The 24,000-nt window shown below is 42.5% G+C and overlaps 1 long non-coding RNA gene across 1 annotated transcript in view; it reads left to right on the forward strand.

Moving 5' to 3' along the window:
- LOC310726931 overlaps positions 1-24,000 on the forward strand; it is a 37,448-nt gene that overhangs the window by 889 nt on the left and 12,559 nt on the right. The window lies entirely within an intron of this gene.

A 24,000-nucleotide genomic window follows, 5' to 3' on the forward strand; every position in this document is an offset into this window, starting at 1 on the left:
CTCCTTGGTTATCCTGGCTGTGTGCTTCGGGTCATTGTCATGTTGGAAGACCCAGCCTCGACCCATCTTTAATGCTCTAACTGAGGGAAGGAGGTTGTTTCCTAAAATCTCGCAATACATGGCCACAGTCATCCTCTCCTTAATACAGTGCAGTCGCCCTGTCCCATGTGCAGAAAAACACCCCCAAAGCATGATGCTACCACCCCCATGCTTCACAGTAGGGATGGTGTTCTTGGGATGGTACTCATCATTCTTCTTCCTTCAAACATGTTTAGTGGAATTATGACCCAAAAGTTCTATTTTGGTCTTATCTGACCACATGACTTTCTCCCATGACTCCTCTGGATCATCCAAATGGTCATTGGCAAACTTAAGATGTGCCTGGACATGTGCTGGTTTAAGCAGGGGAACCTTCCGTGCCATGCATGATTTTAAACCATGACGTCTTAGTGTATTACCAACAGTAACCTTGGATACGGTGGTCCCAGCTCTTTTCAAGTCATTGACCAGCTCCTCCTGTGTAGTTCTGGGCTGATTTCTCACCTTCCTTAGGATCATTGAGACCCCACGAGGTGAGATCTTGCATGGAGCCCCAGTCCGAGGGAGATTGACAGTCATGTTAAGCTTCTTCCATTTTCTAATGATTGCTCCAACAGTGGACCTTTTTTCACCAAGCTGCTTGGCAATTTCCCCGTAGCCCTTTCCAGCCTTGTGGAGGTGTACAATTTTGTCTCTAGTGTCTTTGGACAGCTCTTTGGTCTTGGCCATGTTAGTAGTTGGATTCTTACTGATTGTATGGGGTGGACAGGTGTCTTTATGCAGCTAACGACCTCAAACAGGTGCATCTAATTTAGGATAATAAATGTAGTGGAGGTGGACATTTTAAAGGCAGACTAACAGGTCTTTGAGGGTCAGAATTCTAGCTGATAGACAGGTGTTCAAATACTTTTTTGCAGCTGTATCATACAAATAAATAGTTTCTTCTTCTTCTTCTTTCGGCTGCTCCCATTAGGGGTCGCCACAGCGGATCATCCGTCTCCATACCACCCTGTCCTCTATATCTGCCTCTTTTACACCAACTACCTGCATGTCTTCCCTCACCACATCCATGAACCTCCTCCTTGGCCTTCCTCTTTTCCTCCTACCTGGTGGCTCCATCTTCAGCATTTTTCTACCAATATAATTCATGTCCCGTCTCTGCACATGTCCAAACCATCTCAATCTCGCCTCCCTCACCTTGTCACCAAAACATCCTACATGTGCTGTCCCTCTAATAAACTCATTTCTAATCTTGTCCATCCTCGTCACTCCCAACGAAAACCTCAACATCTTCAGCTCCGCTACCTCCAGCTCCACCTCCTGTTTTTTACTCAATGCCACTGTCTCTAATCCATACAACATCGCAGGTCTCACCACAGTCCTATAAACTTTCCCTTTCATTCTTGCAGATACTCTTCTATCACAAATCACTCCTGTCACTCTTCTCCACCCACTCCACCCTGCCTGCACTCTTTTCTTTACTTCCCTAACACACTCTCCATTACTTTGCACTGTTGACCCCAGGTACCTGAACTCCTCCACCTTCTCCACCTCTTCTCCCTGCAACCGCATCACTCCACTGCCCTCCCTCTCATTCACACACATGTACTCTGTCTTACTCCTACTGACTTTCATTCCCTTTCTCTCCAGCGCATATCTCCACCTCTCCAGGCTCTTTTCAACCTGCTCTCTACTCTCACCACAAATCACAATATCATCTGCAAACATCATAGTCCAGGGAGACTCCTGTCTGACCTCGTCCGTCAACCTGTCCATCACCACTGCAAACAGGAAAGGGCTCAGGGCCGATCCTTGATGCAGTCCAACCTTCACCCTGAACCAGTCTGTCGTACCTACTGCACACTTTACTGCCGTCACACTGTCCTCATACATGTCCTGCACCACCCTCACATACTTCTCTGACACACCTGACTTCCTCATACAATACCACAACTCCTCTCTCGGCACCCTGTCGTACGCTTTCTCTAAATCCACAAATACACAATGCAGCTCCTTCTGTCCTTCTCTATACTTCTCCATCAACATCCTCAAAGCAAATAAGGCATCTGTGGTGCTCTTCCTCGGCATGAAACCATACTGTTGCTCACAGATGGTCACCTCTTCTCTCATCCTGGCTTCCACTACTCTTTCCCATAACTTCATGGTGTGACTGATCAACTTAATTCCCCTGTAGTTACTGCAGGTCTGCACATCTCCCTTATGCTTAAAGATCGGTACCAGCACACTCCTTCTCCATTCCTCAGGCATCCTCTCCCCTTCCAGAATCCTGTTAAACAATCTGGTTAAAAACTCCACTGCCATCTCTCCTAAACATCTCCACGCTTCTACCGGTATGTCATCTGGTCCAACCGACTTTCCATTCTTCATCCTCTTAATCGCTGCTCTCACTTCCTCCTTACTAATCCTATCTACATTCTGCTTCACCAACTCCACATCCTCCAACCTTCTCTCTCTCTGATTTTCCTCATTCATCAGCTGCTCAAAATACTCCCTCCATCTTCTCAACACACTCTCCTCACTAGTCAACACATTTCCCTCTCCATCCTTTATTGCTCTAACTTGCAGTACATCCTTCCCAGCTCGGTCCCTCTGCTTGGCCAATCGGTATAAATCCTTTTCTCCTTCCTTAGTGTCCAACCTCTTATACAGTTCCTCATATGCCTTTTCCTTGGCTTTCGCCACATCCCTTTTAACCTGCTGCCGCATCTCCTTGTACTCCTGCCTACTCTTCTCATCACTCTGTCGATCCCACTTCTGTTTTGCCAATCTCTTTCCCCTAATGCTCTCCTGCACTTCCTCATTCCACCACCACGTCTCCTTGTCTTGCTTTCTATTTCCAGATGTCACACCAAGTACTTTTCTAGCTGCCTCCCTCATCACTCCTGCAGTAGTTGCCCAATCATCCGGCACCTCTTCACCACCACCAAGCCCCTGTCTGACCTCTTCCCTGAACCTCACACTACACTCTTCCTCCTTCAGTTTCCACCATCTTATTCTTGTTTCAAACCTTACTTTCCTCCTCTTCTTCTTCGCCTCCAAAACCATCCTACAGACCACCATCCGATGCTGTCTAGCTACACTGTCCCCCGCCAACACCTTACAGTCTCCAATCTCCTTCAGGTTGCATCTCCTACACAGAAGATAATCCACCTGTGTGCACCTTCCTCCACTCTTATACGTCACCCTATGATCCTCCTTCTTCTTAAAATACGTGTTCACCACTGCCATTTCCATCCTTTTAGCAAAATCTACCACCATCTGCCCTTCCACATTCCTCTCCTTAAAACCATACCTACCCATCACCTCCTCATCACCTCTGTTCCCTTCACCTACATGCCCATTAAAGTCTGCCCCAATCACCAATCGTTCTTTCCTAGGTACACCATCTACCACTTCATCTAATTCACTCCAGAATCTTTCTTTCTCCTCCATCTCACAGCCAACTTGTGGAGCATAGGCACTGATGACATTTATCATCATCCCTTCAACTTCCACCTTCACGATCATCACCCTATCAGAAACTCTCTTCACCTCCACTACACTCTTACTGTACGCTTCCTTCAGAATCACCCCTACACCATTTCTCTTTCCATCCACACCATGATAAAACAGTTTAAACCCACCTCCAATGTTCCTGGCCTTACTCCCTTTCCACTTGGTCTCCTGAACACACAACACATCTACCTTTCTCCTCTCCATCATATCAGCTATCTCTCTCCCTTTACCCGTCATAGTACCAACATTTAAAGTACCAACCCGAACCTCTACTCTCCTACACTGCTCCTTTTCCTGCCGTCTCTGTAGATGCCTTCCTCCTCTCCTTCTCCTCCTTCGGCCAACAGTAGCCCAATTTCCACCGGTACCCTGTCGGCTAACGATACCTGTGGCGGTCGTTGTTAACCCGGGCCTCGACCGATCCGGTATAAAATTCTCATTTGTGATCCGCATATTTGATTTGGCACATTTTTTACGCTGGATGCCCTTCCTAACGCAACCCTCCCCATTTACCCGGGCTTGGGACCGGCACTAAGAGTACACTGGCTTGTGCCCCCCTAATGGCTGGGTTATACAAATAAATAGTTTAAAAATCATATATTGTGATTTCTGGATTTTTTTTTTAGATTATGTCTCTCACAGTGGACATGCACCTACGATGACAATTTCAGACCACTCTTAGTGCTCTTAGTGCCGGTCCCAAGCCCGGGTAAATGGGGAGGGTTGTGTTAGGAAGAGCATCCAGCGTAAAACGTGCCAAATCAAATATGCGGATCACAAATGAGAATTTCATACCGGATCGGTCGAGGCCCGGGTTAACAACGACCGCCACAGGTATCGTTAGCCGACAGGGTACCGGTGAAAATTGGGCTACTGTTGGCCGAAGGAGGAGAAGGAGAGGAGGAAGACGTCTACAGAGACGGCAGGAAAAGGAGAAGTGTAGGAGAGTAGAGGTTCAGGTTGGTACTTTAAATGTTGGTACTATGACGGGTAAAGGGAGAGAGTGAGCTGATATGATGGAGAGGAGAAAGGTAGATATGTTGTGTGTTCAGGAGACCAAGTGGAAAGAGAGTAAAACCAGAAACATTGCAGGTGCTTAAACTTAAATGGAAAGAGAAATGGTGTAGGGGGGATTCTGAAGGAAGAGTACAGTAAGAGTGTAGTGGAGGTGAAGAGAGTTTCTGATAGGGTGATGAACATGAAGCAGGAAGTTGAAGGGATGATGATAAATGTCATCAGTGCATATGCTCCACAAGCGGGTTGTAAGATGGAGGAAAATAATAAATTCTGGAGTGAATTAGATGAAGTGGTAGATGGTGTACCTAGAAATGAACGATTGGTGATTGGGGCAGACTTTAATGGGCAGGTAGGTCAAGGGAACAGAGGTGATGAAGAGGTGATGGGTAGGTATGGCCTAAAGGAGAGGAATGTGGAAGGGCAGATGGTGGTGGATTTCGCTAAAAGGATGGAAATGGCAGTGGTGAACACGTATTTTAAGAAGAAGGAGGATTATAGGGTGACGTATAAAAGGAAGGAAGGTGCACACAGGTGCACTATGTTCTATGTAGGAGATGCAACCTGAAGGAGATTGGAGACTGTAAGGTGTTGGTGGGGCACAGAGTGAAGTGAAGATTGTGGACCTATGGATGATCATGGAGAAGAAGATGCCGAGTGTTTAAAGGCCCTGGCATGGAGAAGCTGATGCTGGATCTATGATGATCACAAATTGTTCTGTATTGTTGAAAGATTTATGACCAAACTTTTGATGTCACCCATTTGAGGATGGGTTCCCCTTTGAGTCTGGTTCCTCTCAAGGTTTCTTCCTCATATCATCTAAGGGAGTTTTTCCTTGCCACTGTCGCCACGGCTGCTCATCAGGGACAAACGCACACCATTCACCTTCACTGTTGTTTTCTGTAAAGCTGCTTTGAGACAATGTCTGTTGTGAAAAGCGCTATACAAATAAACTTGACTTGACTTGACTTGACAGAGTAGGAGCTCGGTGGTAGTGAAGAGGTGCTGGATGATTGGGAAACTACTGCAGAAGTGATAAGGGAGACAGCTAGAACGGTACTTGGTGTGACATCTGGAAATAGAAAGGAAGACAAAGCGACATGGTGGTGGAATGAGGAAGTGCAGGAGTGCATAAGGAGAAAGAGGTTGGAGATGTGAGGGATGTGGCGAAAGCAAAGGAAAAGGTATATGAGGAGCTGTAGGAGAAGTTGGACACTAAGGAAGGAGAAAAGGATTTGTAGTGATTGGCCAGGCAGAGGGACCGAGCTGGGAAGAATGTGCTGCAACTTAGAGCAATAAAGGATGGAGATGGAAATGTGTTGACTAGTTAGAAGAGTGTGTTGAGAAGATGGAGGGAGGATTTTGAGCAGCTGATGAATGAGGAAAATGAGAGAGAGAGAAGGTTGGGTGGTGTGGAGTTGGTGAAGTCAAGTCAAGTCAAGTCAAGTTTATTTGTATAGCGCTTTCCACAACAGACATTGTCTCAAAGCAGCTTTACAGAAATCAACAGTCAAGGTGAATGGTGTGCATTTATCCCTGATGAGCAGCCGTGGCGACTGTGGCAAGGAAAAACTCCCTTAGATGTAATGAGGAAGAAACCTTCAAAGGAACCAGACTCAAAAGGGGAACCCATCCTCATTTGGGTGACATCAAGAGTTTGATCATAAATCTTTCAACAATACAGAACACTGGAGAGTGAGAACTAACATGAGTACTGGAGTATAAGATTATAAGTAAATGTTATTTCAACAGTCTTTGGTATAAAAGTAATAACATTTGTGATCATCACAGATCCAGCATCAGCTTCTCCATGCCAGAGCCCCCAAACACCCCAGGAAGTCCAATGCCAAACTCCACACATGCAGTGGGATCCAATTGGCACTGGTACGTCTCTAGATGGTTCAGGATGTTTGGCATCTACTTTTTTAAAGTCCATAATCTTCATGAGGTGGGACGTGACTGGAGCTGGCCAAACCTCAGGAAGCCTCGGGATGGGGAGAGAAAGAGAAGCAGTGGAGAGGAAATAGCGTAGCTGCTGTTCATGATATTAACAGCACAAGTTGATAATGTGCATGTAAAGCAGGAAGTGGATCGGATTAGTAAGGATTAAGTGAGAGCAGTGATTAGGAGGATGAAGAGTGGAAAGTTGGTTGGACCAGATGACACAATAATGTTGATGGGGAAGTATAGAGAAGGTCAGAAGGAGTTGCATTGTGTGTTTTTAGATTTAGAGAAACGACAGGGTGGAGAGAGGAGTTGTGGTACTGTATGAGGAAGTCAGGTGTGGAAGAGAAGTATGTGAGGGTGGTGCAGGACATGTATGAGGACAGTGTGACAGAAGTGAAGTGTGCAGTAGGAACGACAGACTAGTTCAAGGTAAAGGTTGGACTGCAACAACAATCAAATCTGAGCCCATTCCTGTTTGCAGTGGTGATGGACACGTTGACGGATGAGGTCAGACAGGAGTCTCCATCAACTATGATGTTTGCAGATGTTATTGTGATTTGTGGTGAGAGTAGGGAGCAGGTTGAGAAGAGCCTGGAGAGGTGGAGGTACGTGCTGGAGAGAAGGGGAATGAAAGTCAGTAGGAGTAAGACAGAGTACATGTGTGTGAATGAGAGGGAGGGCGAGTAATGGAGAGTGTGTTAGAGAAGTAAAGAAAAGAGTGCAGGCAGGGTGGAGTGGGTGGAGAAGAGTGATAGCAGGAGTGATAGAAGAGTATCTGCAAGTGAAAGGGAAAGTTCATAGGACTGTGGTGAGACCTGAGATGTTGTATGGATTAAAGACAGTCGCATTGAGTAAAAGACAAGAGGTGGAGCTGGAGGTAGCAGAGCTGAAGCTGTTGAGGTTTTCATTGGGAGTGATGAGGATGGACTTAGAATTGGAGGATTAGAAATGAGTTTATACATCCAGTTTCCCCAAAAGGGGAAAATTTAATGCTAGCACATTCAACATTATCGTACACCATATACCATCATCGTATTGTGTTCCTTCAACAATAAGAAGAACAATACCTTTTGAAAAAAAAATACAAAAAAACTAATCAGTAAATTCTACAGAACTTCTTAACCTTCTTAAAAACTAATGTCCAGTTACAAAAAAACTACCATCTCGTTGCGACACAGTTATATTTAAATCCACTGCATGGTTTTGGTGAAACTTTCTGGAAGCGTGTGTGTTTAGAGCTTCATGCCAAAAAACACTGGAGGTGGCCTATATTTAAACCCGTGCATGGGAAGCAAGCAAGACTCGGGTTCTCAGTTCCACACCGAGCAGCAAAGATGAAAAATGTGCAATTAGTTCCCTCAAGAGCTTCGTTTAATCAGAGCCACCCGAAAAAAATCTTCTCCAGAAACCTAATTATTTGTCCATTTTATGGCCTCGTCCCTCTTGGCGCTTAATACCTGGGTCTCAGCTTCTGATCACACACTTTCTTGGATCTCATGAGAACTGGAATAATCACCAATTTAAAGGAAAAACGATACAGAAGATAGAAAATGTGTGTTATTTGGAAGGTTTTTCAAGGGTTGAAAAAGAAAAATCACGAGAAATCATCTCTAAAGTTCTAAGAAATTTGACTAACAAAAGATGAGCCAGAATGTTTACCAAATCGTCACTGAAATACACTTCATGTCAAAACGTTTGTGGACACCTTATGGTCATGACATTGGTATGTTCTTCTTTCTGAGTATCCTGTATCACGAGTCTCCATTTGCTGTTTAAGTAACCTCCACTCATCTGGGAAGATGTTCCACCAGATATTAAGAAGATTTTGTGGAGATTTATTCAACCACAAGGGTGTTGGTAAAGTCAGGTATTGATGGAGGTGAGGTGAGGAGGCCTGAGTAAGTTGGAGTTGGAGTTCTTGGAGCTGAATTTGCACAGGGGCATTGTCATGCTGGACCAAGTTTCAGTCTCCTAGTTCAATTGAAGGGAAAATGTCTTGCTAGCGCATCCAAAGACGTCCTGCACAACTGTGTTCCTCCAAGAGCAGTTTCATGAAGAACCACATATGGCTGGAAAAATCAGGTGTTCCACTACTCTTGGTCATAAAATGTAGTTCTGGAAAGTTCTCAGATACCATTACAAATCCAATTATGGAATTTGTTAGATGCCCGTAACTACAGCAACTTTCAAGTATCTCATTTGTACATCAGTGCAATTGAGGGTTGAGGGCCTTTGCTTAAGGGCCCAGCAACTTCTGATCAACTTCTGATTAGAAGTCCAGCATCTAAACCACTGTGCCACCAAATGTTAAACTTAAAACTCATTGCAAATTGTCTTTTTTGAATCATCTGTATGAGTTCACCACAAACTGGTAAAAAAAAAAAAAAAAAGAGGAAATAAATAAATAAACTGCTGAGAGTGAAACGGTCGGCTGTGTTTATTCCAAAGCGGCTGAGTGAACGTCTCGCCTACGAGTCCTCAGGCTGTGAGATCAATACAGCAGTGTACAGGCAGGAGAAAGCACTGAAGATGGAGGGAGCGAAGTTAGGGGAACGGTGAGGATGCAGGGCGCATTGAAGATAAGGTTAGAGGTGTTGAGGGAGCAGTGTGAAGGATAGGAGGAGTGATGAAGATGGCTGGAGCAGTGGGGAGTAAGAGAGTGGTGATGAAAAGAGCAATGCAGAGGGAATGTAAGAAGGAAAGGAGTGATAACAAACAGAGCAGTGAGGATAGAGAGAATGGTGTTAAGGGAGTTGTAAAGAAGAATGAAATAGTGAAGATGGAGAGAATAGTGTGAAGGAAGCCATGAGAATGGAGGGAAAATTGTGGAGAGAGTTATAAGGCGAAAAAAAAAACAGTGAGGATAGAGAGAAAGGTAGGGAGGTGGTGGTAAGGAGGAAGGGAGTACTAAATATGGAGGGAAAGGTAAAGATGGAAGGAAAGGGAAAGGGTGAAGTCCAGAGCCCTGTGTTTTCTGTGATCGTTGTTGTATGTAGCACCAGGGTTCAGAAGGAACGTTGTTTAATTTCACTGTGTAGTGCGTCAGATATATAGGGTTGAAATTACAATAAAAGCTTCTTTACCTTTACTTGACTTGAATGGGGAGAGATAAGGATAAATGGAGAGGTGTAGAGGGAGTAGTAAGGAGAGTTGGAATAGTGTGGATGGAGGGAAAGGTATGAAAAGAAAGATGGAGGGAGGGATGTGGCGGGAGTGATCTGTGAGAATGGATGGAGTGGTGGGGATAGAGGGATCTGTGATAATGGAGGAAGTGATGTGGATAAAGGGATTTATTAGAATGCAGGGAGTGGTGAGTAGGGAAGGATCTTTAAGAATGGAGGAAGTGGTGTGGATAAAGGGATCTATGAGAATGGAGGGAGTGGTGAGGATGGCGGGATCTGTGAGAATGGAGGGAGTGGTGAGGATGGAGGGATCTGTGAGAATGGAGGGAGTGGTGAGGATGGAGGGATCTGTGAGAATGGAGGGAGTGGTGAGGATGGAGGGATCTGTGAGAATGGATAGAGTGGTGTAGATAGAGGGATCTATGAGAATAGAGGGAGTGGTGAGGATGGAGGGATCTGTGAGAATGAAGAGAGTGGTGAGTAAGAAAGGATCTATGAGAATGGAGGGAGTGGTGAGGATGGAGGGATCTGTGAGAAGGGATAGAGTGGTGTAGATAGAGGGATCTATGAGAATGGAGGGAGTGGTGAGGATGTAGGGATCTGTGAGGATGGAGGAAATGGTATGAATAAGAGGATCTGTACAGATGGAGTGAGTGGTGTGGATGGAGGGATCTGTGAGAATTGAGGGAGTGGTGAGAATGGAGGGTTCTGTGAGGATGTGGAAGTGATATGGATGAAGGAAATTGTGTGAATGGAGAGATCTATGAGGATGAAGTGAGTGGTGTAAATAAAAAAGGATATGTGAGGATGGACAGAGATACCACGTTATCGTGTTAAGCGTACTTTCACGTCAGCTACAGCAGCGCGTTTTATTAACAATCTTCCAGAAATTACGATATTAGATAGATCTCTGTCTGACCCTGCAGAGCTCGACTGGGCCACTGAACACCTAGAATCAACATTATGTTATACTCTAGATGATGTAGCTCCCCTTAAGACCAAAATGATCAGGGAGAAAAAATTAGCACAGTGGTATAATGATCATACGCGCACCTTAAAACAGACCACTCGAAAATTAGAACGTAAATGGCGTCAAACAAAATTAACAGTATTTTAAATAGCATGGAAGGAGAGCCTCCAAATTTATAGAAAATCTCTTAGTGCTGCTAGATCAGCATATTTCTCCACCCTCATAGAAAATAACAAGCATAATCCTAGATTTCCAATCAGCACGGTAGCAAAATTAACAGGGAATAAAAGCACTGCACTAACATGCACACCATCAATAGGTAGTAATGATTTCAAGAACTTTTTTAATAATAAAATTGAAAACATCAGGCAAAAAATCCAGACGGTTAATATAAATCCAAATTATTTTACAAGTAACCCTGTAGACAGCAGTGTAATTATAGCAGACAATCAATTACAAAGTTTTACTCCTATTCACGAGAATGACTTAATTTCATTAATTTCCTCATCAAAACCATTAACCTGCATTCTCGATCCCTTGCCTACAAGTTTCTTTAAACAGATAATTCCAGAGGTAATTGAACCTGTTTTAAAAATAATAAACTCTTCCATTAGCACTGGTTTTGTACCAAAATCCTTCAAACTGGCAGTTATCCACCCCTCTAATTAAGAAACCTGACCTTGACCCATGTCAGCTGTCCAACTACAGACTAATATCAAACCTCCCCTTTATATCCAAAATTTTGGAAAAGGTTGTAGCACAGCAGTTATGCTCACACCTACTTATGAATAAAATTTTTGAAATGTATCAGTCAGGATTTCGGCCTCATCATAGCACAGAGACGGCACTAGTTAAGGTGGTAAATGACCTGTTATTGGCCTCTGATCAGGGTTTTGTCTCCTTACTTGTTTTGCTCGACCTTAGTGCAGCTTTTGACACCATTGATCACACTATACTACTTGCTAGACTTGAGAACGTTGTTGGAATAAAGGGAACAGCTCTCTCTTGGCTCAGGTCTTATTTGACTGATCGCTATCAGTTTGTTGATGTAAATGGTGAGTTCTCCACACTCTCTGAGGTAAAGTTTGGTGTTCCTCAAGGATCTGTCTTAGGCCCTCTGCTTTTCTCTTTATATATGCTGCCTCTTGGAGAAATTATTTATAAACATGGTATTAGATTCCATTGCTATGCTGATGATACACAGCTGTATATTTCAGCAAAGCCAGATGAGAGAGATCAGCTTAACAATGTTGAGAAGTGTGTAAAGGACATTAGACAGTGGATGCTCGATAACTTTTTTCTGCTAAACTCAGATAAGACGGAAGTACTTTTACTAGGACCACATGCAGCTAGAAGCAAACTTTCCGATTACGTAGCATCTCTGGATGGTGTTTCTGTTTCAGCGTGCATGGCTGTCAAAGACCTTGGTGTGATTATTGACTCGAGTCTTTCCTTTGAGGCTCACGTAAATAATATTACCAGGATCGCCTTCTTTCACCTTAGAAATATTGCTAAAATTAGAAATATGATGTCGTTACAGGATGCAGAAAAACAAGTTCATGCTTTTGTTACTTCTAGATTAGACTACTGTAACGCTTTACTGTCTGGGTGTGCAAGTAAGTGCAGAAATAAGCTTCAGTTAGTTCAGAATGCAGCAGCAAGAGTCCTCACTAGATCTAGGAAATATGACCACATCACCCCTGTATTAATCAGTCTACACTGGCTCCAAATCAAATCTCGCATTGATTATAAAATACTACTACTGACGTATAAAGCACTTAACGGTCTTACACCGCAGTATCTGAGTGAACTTCTGTACCAGTATGATCCTCCACGCCTACTTAGATCAAAAGGTGCTGGCTATCTGTTGGTTCCCCTAATATTGAAGAATACAGCAGGGGCAGATCTTTCTCTTATAAAGCCCCGCAGTTATGGAGCAGCCTTTCTATCAGTGTTCGGGACTCAGACACAGTCTCAGTGTTCAAGTCGAGGTTGAAAACGTATTTATTTAGTCAAGCCTTTAATCAGTAGATTTTTTCTCAGGTAAAGGCTCAGATCTGGAGGAAACATTGATATCGAGTGTTTGGTGAACTGGGATATTTGTATGCTGTCGTCCCCTCACATTCACTCAGGTTTGTTGATGGTGGTGTGGTGGGTCGTCTCTTATCCCAGAGATCCCTCATGTCTGTGTTGCCTTCTGGTTCTCCCTTTTAGTTATGCTGCCATAGCGAGTCTTGCCGGAGTCCAAACTGCACAGTGACTTTAACTCTCATGCAACAATAGGTACCCTTAATAATCCATATCCTTCTCTTCCTGTCACCCTCTTCTCTCTCTCTCTCTCTCTCTCTCACTCTCTCTCTCTCGGTCGAGTTAAACATGCTCCTGAGGATCCAGTGACCACTGTTCCTTCCCCTCTCCCCTCCGTGGATCTTCCCACTTCGTCCAGGCCTGTCTCTGGGTAGTGTTTTCTTTGACTGGAGGCCACTCTGTGCAGCTGGGGAAGGTTTGTCATCAACGCCTTGGGTGGTTCCATGAAATTCCGGAGTAAGAACGGGAGCTTTGAGGATGGATTGGACTGTAGTTGATGTCAACAGTCTCCTACACTGACTCAGGATACAGTTCGCTTTTGATCATCATCACTGCACCCCGCAACATTGTATACATGCCACAAATGGACATTCGGTGTAATCCAGATGAGGATGGGTTCCCTCTTGAGTCTGGTTCCTCTCAAGGTTTCTTCCTTATGCCATCTCGGGGAGTTTTTCCTTGCCACAGTCGCCACCGGCTTGCTCATCAGGGACAAACTTACCCATAAAGAACATATTCATTTTTAATCACCACATTATCTGTGTAAAGCTGCTTTGAGACAATGTTCATTGTTAAAAGCGCAATACAAATAAAAATGAATTGAATTGAATTGAATTGAATTGAATTGAATTGAATTGACAGAATGGTGTGGTTGGTGGGAGTGGTGAGAATGGAGGGAGAGGTAGGAATGGAAAGATGGAGGGACAGGTGAGGATGGAGTGAGTTGTGTGGATGGATGGGGTGATAAGAATGGAGGGAGTAGAGTGTAGGAAAGAGTAAATGGTGAGGATGGAGGGAGTGGTGTGGATAGAGTGTGCGGTGAGGATGGAAGAAGGAATAGTAGAGGATGTGGATAGAGGGAGAAGTAAGTGTAGAGGAAGCACTAAGGATGGAGGGAAAGGTGAAAATGGAGAGAGTAATGATGAGGAAGGGAAGAAGCGAGAGGTGAAGACTGATCCTGTTTGATTTGGGTGGCATCCAGAGGAGCAGCATGTTCCAGAAAATCTCCAGCATAGTCATGAAGGAGTGCTGGAGGACAGGAGGAGGGAGGGAAGGAGAGGAAGGAGCACTTCAATCTAGTCTTGTTGTTCGCGTCTTGGTGAATGCAGCCCAGGCTGTAACCAGACGGCACCAGATTGCAGCGTGAGCGTCTCATGTCTGGCCAAAACCTCAGCCAGCTTTGATCTGCTTTAAAAACCAAACATGCTTGTTTTTTTCTCTCTCTCTCTCTCACCCTCTCTTTTTTCTTTCTCTTTCCATCTCTCACTGAAGAGTTCTGAAGGAAAGCGAGAATCTGAGATCTGAGAGCAACGTGAATCTGATACATGAATATATCTGTGAACTGCTACAAGTTCACCGTCTGCGCTGCTAATGTCCTGGAAGGCTGTTATGCTAGGCTAAGCTATGATATGCTATTGGGAACTGAAATGCTAACAAACGACACAAACCTACTCTTCCTTTACAAAGTGTTACAGTAAAAACCTATGCAGTAAAGCAGCAGTGTGAGGGATGAAACACACTTCATCATGTGCTTATAGGACATAAATTTGCATCTCTGTGTTATGATTTGTCAGATTTGTCACAGTGACCACGCCCACAGTGATCTATTTACTTTTACATCTTATCTTAATGTGTTTTCTTCCTCTTATGCGGCAGTTACAGTTTTAATGATTAACGAATATCACGTTGAAAATTTTTATTCTTTTTGTAGTTACACTAAATGCAGAGTTGCTCGTTCCACTTTTGCCCCACCCCCTCATCTCCTCCCCCGTGGTTCTTCTGTGTGGTTAACAGAGGTGACCTCGCTGCCTTCAATACACCCAACTGTCAGTCAGCGTGAGCGAGTTTATCAACACGCACACATCCGAGTCGCTCGTCTCGTCTCTGCAGGGACTTTAACCATTTGCATACTGAAATTAGCTCTGGGCCACAAAGGGGGCGGGGCCGGCACCTCACATAATTACAGTTGATAATGAAAACGGCTAACAAGCGTGTGGCAGGATATTAGCGCCGGCTCCGCGGGTCAGAGGTCGCTAGATAGCGAGGGAAGCTTTGACGGAACTAAACAATGCGGAGTCATGGCATTGAAGCTGATTGGTCAAACAGAACATAGGACATTTGCATAATGTTTTGTTTGCGAGATGAGACACGAGCTGAAATAGCGAAAGCCGCACACACAGTTTGTGTTCACAACCACGTAATCGATTGGTCTTTCTGCTTCAGGGTCTCGTAGACGAGGCTGGATGATGTCATCAATGTGCACAAGGCGGAGCCTGGAAGTTATAAATAATTATTCTCAATAAACAATTAATTTAATAAATAAATATTACTTTGGAAGTACATTTAAATAAATAGATTTGCACAGTCTATTTTTTTTAATTAGTAATTTAAAAAAATATTTTTTTACTAAATAATTTGTTCATATTTGATCAGATGGTTATTCTTAATTCTTTTTTTATATAGAATCTCCTTCTTAACTGTTAATTTTTTACAGCTTCACCAAACATTTATTCTGTAAAAAAAAAAGCTAAAATTTAACAACAAACAAACAAATAACTAAAATAAATAATGAAGGAAATGGAAAAAAAAATTAAGAAAAAGTTTACAAGAATAAACAAATGAACGAACATAAACAAACTATGAACTATATACAAATAAACAGACAAGGAAGCAAGAAATTGCAGTTTCTCTCAAATGGTTTGTAGCATTTTTTTAATTATTTGTTAATATTTGCAAACCAATAAGTGCATTTCTCTAAACTATTTGTGCAAGCAGCAAAACACATCGGATTCCTTGCAAAAGCTTTTCTCAAAATCCTTCGTTCGTCTCTCTAAAGTAAGGATTCGTGTGAATGAACATCTCGTCCCCATGAGAATAACAAGTCCTTCTGTAATTGTTCACAAACACGATCGTCACAATGTTTGTTCGTGCTGTCAGTAAGACGGCGCACGCTTTCAGTGTTTCTGATCAAAACTACTTGATTTACAGGCACTGAAAATGCACGAGGATGAAATTCTATGAGTCCTTAAACTTTTAAACAAATGTTTTTTTGATTTATTATTGATTATAAGCCACCGAACAGGATTCACACTTTTACTGTAGTGTATAGGTGTTCGTTCATTTTCTGCTTTTCCTCCATTTTCAGAAATTGTAATTTAGTGTTTTGCTCTGTTCACGAGATTCACCTTTGACCTGTTTTAGAGAACTGGTTGATTATTGGTTGATCTGATGCCATTCACTCGCCTTCATTAGTGACATTCAAGATTAATTTACACAATTAATCACTTCAAGTCACATTTACCATAAAAGTGTTTAAAAGAAATATTAGATGACAGATTCTGAAATCTGGTTTTGCATTTTGCATTCAATTACGTATACAATGAACTGATGCTGAGATAACTGAGAAACTATTCAGGTGAAACCAGTAAAATATATTTTGATCAGCATGACATAAACAATTGATAATGTAGAAAACAGCAGACACTCGTACATAATCATTTAAATTAATGCAAAAAAGCTTTCGCAATTTGATCAAAGCATAGAGAAATGTTTTTAGGATAAGCACAAGTGACTAAATAAAGCGGAGGATGAACAAGTAGTTTTAAGAAATTTATTTTTGATCTGAAAAACGCTCCAAAGAAACTGAGAAGAACTGTAAATAAATAATGGTGAATATATAAATAATCAAACTAACAAAACAAAAAGATAAATAAATGGGTGCGGTCTCTATAAGAACAGTGTGTGATCTCTATAAGGACAGTGTGTGATCTCTATAAGGACAGTGTGTGATCTCTATAAGGACAGTGTGTGATTTCTATAAGGACAGTGTGTGATCTCTATAAGTACAGTGTGTGATTTCTATAAGGACAGTGTGTGATCTCTATAAGGACAGTGTGTGATCTCTATAAGAACAGTGTGTGATCTCTATAAGGACAGTGTGTGATTTCTATAAGGACAGTGTGTGATTTCTATAAGGACAGTGTGTGATCTCTATAAGGACAGTGTGTGATTTCTATAAGGACAGTGTGTGGTCTCTATAAGGACAGTTTGGTCTCTATTAGGGCGGCCTATGGTCTCCATAAGGACAGTGTGGTCTCTATAAGGACAGCGTGCGGTCTTTATAAAAACAGTGTTCGGTCTCCGTAAGGACAGTGTGGTCTCCATAAGGGCAGTGTGTGGTCTCTGAAAGGACAGTATGTGGTCTCTATAAAGACAGTGTGGTCTTTATAAGGACAGTGTATGATCTCCATAAGGATGGTGTATGATCTTTATTGGGACAGTATATGATCTCTAAAAGGACCGTGTGTAATCTCTATAATGATGGTGTATGATCTCTATAGGGACAGTGTATGATCTCTATAAGGATAGTGTATAGTCTCTATAAGAACACTGTATGGTCTCTATATGGATGGTGTATGATATTTATAGTGGCAGTGTATGGTCTCTATAAGGACAGTGTATGGTCTCTATATGGATAATGTATGATCTCTATAGTGGCAGTGTATAGTCTCCATAAGGACAGTGTGGTCTCTATAAGGACAGTTTATGGTCTCTATATGGATGGTGTATGATCTTTATAGGGACAGTGTTTAATCTCTATAATGATGTTGTATGATCTCTATAAGGACAGTGTATGGTCTCTATATGGATAATGTATGATCTCTATAGTGGCAGTGTATAGATAGATAGATAGATAGATAGATAGATAGATAGATAGATAGATAGATAGATAGATAGATAGATAGATAGATAGATAGATAGATAGATAGATAGATAGATAGATAGATAGATAGATAGATAGATAGATAGATAGATAGATAGATAGATAGATAGATAGATAGATAGATAGATAGATAGATAGATAGAACTTTATTGTCATTGCATAGTACAGGTACACAGCAACGAAATGCAGTTTGGCATCTACCAGAAGTGCAAAATATAGCAGTCGTGCAAAAGTGCAGATAAATATCTAGCATATTTACAGTGCAGATAACTATCTAGCATATTTACAGCAAGTGGTATATATGAAAGTATATATATTTACAGCAAGGGGTATATATGAAAGTATACACAGTGAATAAATATAAAGGCTATTTCAGTGCAGAGATGTGTGGACATTCAGAAGTACAGTAAATAAATATAGAGGCGTACAGTAATTAGGAAAATGTGCAGAAATGAAAGGTTACAGATCACAAGATTATGGCATTAAGGAGTAGCAAGCTGAATAAACAGTCTACTATATATAAAAAAAATATATATATAAATATATACACATACATTATATATACAAATGAATGTGAAATGATGGGCAGAATGTACAGTAATGATATAAAGATACATACAGATATAAAAAAGTGCAGATGTACTGAGGAGTGAAAAAGACATAATATGTAGTATGTACATGTATTATACAGAGGTTATATACAGTCTTTTTGTTTGTGTTTGTTTTGTAGTGATTTAGCGGTGTAGTGTTGAGTTTAGTAATGTGATGGTGGATGGAAAAAAGCTGTCCCTGAACCTGCTGGTTCTGGTGCGCAAGTTTCTGTATCTCCTTCGTGATGGAAGGAGGTTAAACAGTTTATGACTGGGATGTGAAAAGTCCTTGATGATGTTGTGAGCTCTGCGCAGACATCTGCTGTGGTGAAGGTGTTCAATGGCAGGTAGTTGGGTGCCAGTGATGCGTTGGGCGGTTTTGACCACCCTTTGCAGTGCTTTACGTTCACACACAGTGGAGCCTCCGTACCATACAGTGATGGAGTTGGTCAGGATGCTCTCAATGATGCAGCGGTAGAAACTCGTTAAAATCCCCGGGGACAGATGAGATTTCTTGAGACTTCTCAAGAAGTACAGGCGTTGTGCTTTTTTTTACCAGAGCTGACGTGTTCTGCTGCCAGGACAGATCCTCAGAGATGTGAACTCCCAGGAACTTAAAGCTGGAGACTCGCTCTACCTCGGTTCCATTGATGTTGACTGGTAGATGTCTCCCGCTGTTGGATTTCCGGAAGTCCACAATGAGCTCTTTGGTCTTTGTGGCGTTGAGAGTCAGGTTGTTGGTGGCACACCATGCTGCCAGATTACGGATCTCTTCCCTGTAGGCCGATTCGTCGTTGTTTTCGATCTGGCCGACCACGGTGGTGTCATCTGCATACTTGATGAAGATGTTGGAGTTTTACAGAGGAGCACAATCGTGGGTGAACAGGGAGTAGAGCAGTGGGCTCAGAACACAGCCCTGCGGTATGCCAGTGTTCAGAATGAGGGTTGAGGATACCTGGTTTCCCAACCTGACAGATTGAGGTCTGTTGGTGAGAAAGTCCAGAATCCATCTGCAAGTGGAGGTGCAAATACCCAGTTCACTGAGCTTAGTGATCAGTACAGTGGGGAGGACTGCATTGAATGCAGAGCTAAAGTCAATGAACAGCATTCTGATGTATGTGTTGCTCTTATCCAGGTGGGTGAGAGCAGAATGAAGAGCTGTGGAAACTGCATCCTCAGCACTTCATAGCGATAGGGGTGAGTGCAACCGGGCGAAAGTCATTCAGGCATTCAGCAGCTGAGTGCTTAGGCACTGGTATGATAGTAGTGGTCTTCAGGCATGTTGGTACCGTGGCTTGGGCCAGTGACAGGTTAAAAATGTCAGTGAAGACCTGTGCCAGTTGTCCAGCGCATGCTCTGAGAACACGTCCCAGTATGCCATCCGGGCCAGCTGCCTTGCGTGCATCCACTCTGCTAAACACTGAATAGATGTCCGTTGTTGAGAGTGAAAGTGGGCTGTAAGCAGTAGCAGAGTCAGTGGTTGGTGTAAAATGTCCTGTGCTTTGGTCAAAACGAGCAAAAAAGTGATTAAGTTCGTTCGGTTGGAAGGCACTGCTGGTTGGTTGAGCTGTAGGTTTGTAGTCTGTGATTGACTGGATGCCTTTCCACATGCATCTGGGGTCAGAGTTGTGAAAGTGCTCTTCTATGTGGAGTTTGAATGTGAGCTTTGCTTTCCTGATGCCCCTTTTCAGGTTGGACCTGGCTCTGTTGTAGTCTTCTGCACTGCCAGATTTAAAGGCAGCATCTCTTGCTTTCAACAGGAGACGGACTTCAGAGTTCATCCACGGCTTCTGGTTAGGAAAGCATTTCACGTGTTTGACGGTAGTGACATTGTCAATGCACGTGTTAATATGGTCCAAAACAGATGATGTGTAAGTGTCCATGTCTGTGTGAGAGTCCAGTGTGGCCTGTGAAGCGAACATGTTCCAGTCAGTATCCTGAAACTGTTGTTGTAGAGAAGAAATGGCCCCTCTGGCCATACCTTTACTGTCCTCACAGCTGGTTTCACACGTTTGATCAGTGGTGTGTATTTGGGTAGCATGAACAAAGAGAGGTGATCAGACTGACCCAAGTGGGGGAGGGGAATGGCTGTGTATGCCCCAGGTATGTTTGTGTATACCTGGTCCAGTGTTTTGTCCCCTCTGGTGGAGCAGGAGACATTGCGGTGAAATTTTGGTAGAACAGATTTCAGGTTGGAGTGGTTGAAATCTCCAGCAACAATGATGGCTCCTTCGGGATGTGCAGACTGCTGTTTGCTGATAGCTGCATGCAGTTCCTCCATAGCTAGCTTAGCATTAGCATCCGGTGGAATGTACACTGCAGTCACAACAATGGCTGAGAATTCTCTCGGTAAATAAAAGGGTCTGCACTTAATCATCAAATACTCTAAGTGAACAGAGCAATGACTTTCAGTAACAGTAGAGTCCGTGCACCATGAGTTGTTAACATAAATGCACAGACCCCCACCTCTGCGCTTACCAGAGTCCTCTGCCGTCCTGTCCGCCCGATAAACACTGCGACCCCCGAGCTCAATGGCGCTGCTGGGAATGTTGTTGTTGAGCCATGTTTCCGTAAAAATCATGACATTACATTCCTTAATCCGTTTGTGTGATGATATCCGGAGCAGCAACTCATCCATTTTATTAGCAAGAGACCATACATTGGCAAGGAAGACGCTTGGAATCGATGGTTGATGCGGGTTTAGCCTTATCTTAGCCCTGATTCCACCTCGCTTCCCCCTCCTTTGTTTACGGTGTAATCTCCGATGTCTAGTAATGCTTCTCGGCTGTATGAGATGTGTGCAAGCCTGTTCTGCATGAATAAACTTGCTGTTGATGGAGAAATTGCTACTAAATCGCAAAATCTGGAGAGACGCTGGGCCTCGCGTTGTGCACGCGCCGCCATCTTGGTATAGTCTCTATAAGGACAGTGTGGTCTCTATTAGGACAGTGTATGGTCTCTATATGGATAATGTATGATCTCTATAGTGGCAGTGTATAGTCTCTATAAGGACAGTGCGTTCTCGATAAGGACAGTGTATGGTCTCTATATGGATATTGTATGATCTCTATAGTGGAAGTGTATAGTCTCTATAGGGACAGTGTGGTCTCTATAAGGACAGTGTATGGTCTCTATATGGATGGTGTATAATCTCTATAGGGACAGTGTGTAATCTCTATAATGATGTTGTATGATCTCTATAAGGACAGTGTATGGTCTCTATATGGATAATGTATGATCTCTATAGTGGCAGTGTAAAGTCTCTAAAAGGACAGTGTGGTCTCTATAAGGACAGTGTATGGTCTCTAAATGGATGGTGTATAATCTATATAGGGACAGTGTGTAATCTCTATAATGATGTTGTATGATCTCTATAAGGACAGTGTATGGTCTCTAAGGATGGTGTATAATCTCTATAGGGACAGTGTATGATCTCTATAAGAAGAGTGTATGGTATCTATAAGGATGGTGTATGATCTCTATAAGGACAGTGTATGGTCTCTATAAGGAAGGTGTATGATATTTATAGGGGCAGTGTATGGTCTCTATAAGGACAGTGTATGGTCTCTATATCGATAATGTATGATCTCTATAGGGACTTTGTATGGTCTCTATAAGGATGGTGTATGATCTCCATAAGGACAGTGTATGGTCTCTAAGGATGGTGTATAATCTCTATAGGGACAGTGTATGATCTCTATAAGAAGAGTGTATGGTATCTATAAGGATGGTGTATGATCTCTATAAGGACAGTGTATGGTCTCTATAAGGAAGGTGTATGATATTTATAGGGGCAGTGTATGGTCTCTATAAGGACAGTGTATGGTCTCTATATCGATAATGTATGATCTCTATAGGGACTTTGTATGGTCTCTATAAGGATGGTGTATGATCTCCATAAGGACAGTGTATGGTCTCTAAGGATGGTGTATAATCTCTATAGGGACAGTGTATGATCTCTATAAGAAGAGTGTATGGTATCTATAAGGATGGTGTATGATCTCTATAAGGACAGTGTATGGTCTCTATAAGGAAGGTGTATGATATTTATAGGGGCAGTGTATGGTCTCTATAAGGACAGTGTATGGTCTCTATATCGATAATGTATGATCTCTATAGGGACTTTGTATGGTCTCTATATGGATGGTATATGATATTTACAGAGGCAGTGTATGGTCTCTATATGGATAATGTATGATCTCTATAGTGGCAGTGTATAGTCTCTATAAGGACAGTGTGGTCTCTATAAGGACAGTGTGTGATTTCTATAAGGACAGTGTGTGGTCTCTATAAGGACAGTTTGGTCTCTATTAGGGCGGCCTATGGTCTCCATAAGGACAGTGTGGTCTCTATAAGGACAGCGTGCGGTCTTTATAAAAACAGTGTATGGTCTCCGTAAGGACAGTGTGGTCTCCATAAGGACAGTGTGTGGTCTCTGAAAGGACAGTATGTGGTCTCTATAAGGACAGTGTGGTCTTTATAAGGACAGTGTATGATCTCCATAAGGATGGTGTATGATCTCTATTGGGACAGTATATGATCTCTAAAAGGACAGTGTGTAATCTCTATAATGATGGTGTATGATCTCTATAGGGACAGTGTTGATCTCTATAAGGATAGTGTATAGTCTCTATAAGAACACTGTATGGTCTTTATATGGATGGTGTATGATATTTATAGTGGCAGTGTATGGTCTCTATAAGGACAGTGTATGGTCTCTATATGGATAATGTATGATCTCTATAGTGGCAGTGTATAGTCTCTATAAGGACAGTGTGGTCTCTATAAGGACAGTGTATGGTCTCTATATGGATAATGTATGATCTCTATAGTGGCAGTGTATAGTCTCCATAAGGACAGTGTGGTCTCTATAAGGACAGTGTATGGTCTCTATATGGATGGTGTATGATCTTTATAGGGACCTGGTGTAATCTCTATAATGATGTTGTATGATCTCTATAAGGACAGTGTATGGTCTCTATATGGATAATGTATGATTTCTATAGTGGCAGCGTATAGTCTCTATAAGGACAGTGTGGTCTCTATAAGGACAGTGTATGGTCTCTAAATGGATGGTGTGTAATCTCTATAGGGACAGTTTGTAATCTCTATAATGATGTTGTATGATCTCTATAAGGACAGTGTATATTCTCTAAGGATGGTGTATGATCTCTATAAGGACAGTGTATGGTCTCTAAAAGGATAGTGTATGATCTCTATAAGGACAGTGTATGGTCTCTAAAAGGATGGTGTATGATCTTTATAAGGACAGTGTATGGTCTCTATAAGGAAGGTGTATGAAATTTATAGTGGCAGTGTATGATCTCTATAAGGACAGTTTATGGTCTCTATATGAATAATGTATGATCTCTATAGGGACTTTGTATGATCTTTATAAGGATGGTGTATGATCTCCATAAGGACAGTGTATGGTCTCTATATGGATGGTGTATGATCCCTATAGAGGCAATGTATGGTCTCTATAAGGACAGTGTGGTCTCTATATGGATGGTGTATGATCTCTATAGGGGCAGTGTATGGTCTCTATGAAGACAGTGTATGATCTCTATATGGATGGTGTATGATCTCTTTAGGGGCGGTGTATGGTCTCTATAAAGACAGTGTATGATCTCTATATGGATGGTGTATAATTTTTATAGGGGCAGTGTTTTAGTAAAGGCTGAAATATCACTCACTCTTGAGTTGGTGTGGAAAATCTCTGTCCTGTACACATTGTGTGTGAGAATTCAATAAGGGCTTATTAAAAACGCC

The sequence above is a fragment of the Silurus aristotelis genome (genome assembly GCF_946808225.1).
Source record: "Silurus aristotelis genome assembly, chromosome: 5".
In the NCBI taxonomy this organism is placed as follows: Eukaryota; Metazoa; Chordata; class Actinopteri; order Siluriformes; family Siluridae; genus Silurus; species Silurus aristotelis.